We start from the raw sequence: 748 nt of genomic DNA, 5'->3' as shown, positions 1-748 counted from the left end.
GAAAAGGGCTGATCAGGGCTGAACTGCGTCTGTGAGTCACCAAGATGTATTCAAGATTTTTTGGGAGGATGTACCTATTCATTAATCAGTTTAGATCCAAATAAACTTTTTGTATTAAATTCAAGAATAGTTTAATCACGCCCAATTAAAAGTATTGCGAAATAATGTAGTTTTTTTCTCCATAGGATTATGTACAATCCCGAATTATTATTCACTAGAACCAAGAAGATTGCTGCTTTTTATCAAGTGTAGGAACGTATATTTTTCGATAGACCAATATGTTATATGTAAGTTTGTTTTTTCATTGATTTTCTCCATGTTGGTATCAAAGAATATTAATGACCCCTTTGTACAGGCTCTTTTCCAAAAGGCAGTGACGATCTGGAAAATTAAAAGAATACATCTGGATTTATTTCAGTTTATTTTTCAGTGTGGACTTGAAGAACCTGTCCTCTCTCAAGAGGCTCGCTGACCCACCCTAACAGTCTAATCGAGTAATTGGCACCAGTCTTTCTCCGTGGGCACGCGTGCCGCGCCCCTGTCACAGACTGAGTCACTCACAGCTGGAAAACATGACCGTGTGCCTTCCTTCCTGTGCTCTGAGTGTGCGTCTGCTAACAACACTTAGATATGAATAATGTACAGTGATCACTATGTAAATCATTTTTAACGTATCACACAAATGTTGACTGCGTTTATGTTTTATCACCTAGCACAAAGTGATCAATCATCTTCTTTAATAATAACA

This window comes from Lepisosteus oculatus, chromosome 17 (genome assembly GCF_040954835.1).
Source record: "Lepisosteus oculatus isolate fLepOcu1 chromosome 17, fLepOcu1.hap2, whole genome shotgun sequence".
In the NCBI taxonomy this organism is placed as follows: domain Eukaryota; kingdom Metazoa; phylum Chordata; class Actinopteri; order Semionotiformes; family Lepisosteidae; genus Lepisosteus; species Lepisosteus oculatus.
Note: the sequence above shows the minus strand (reverse complement) of the source record.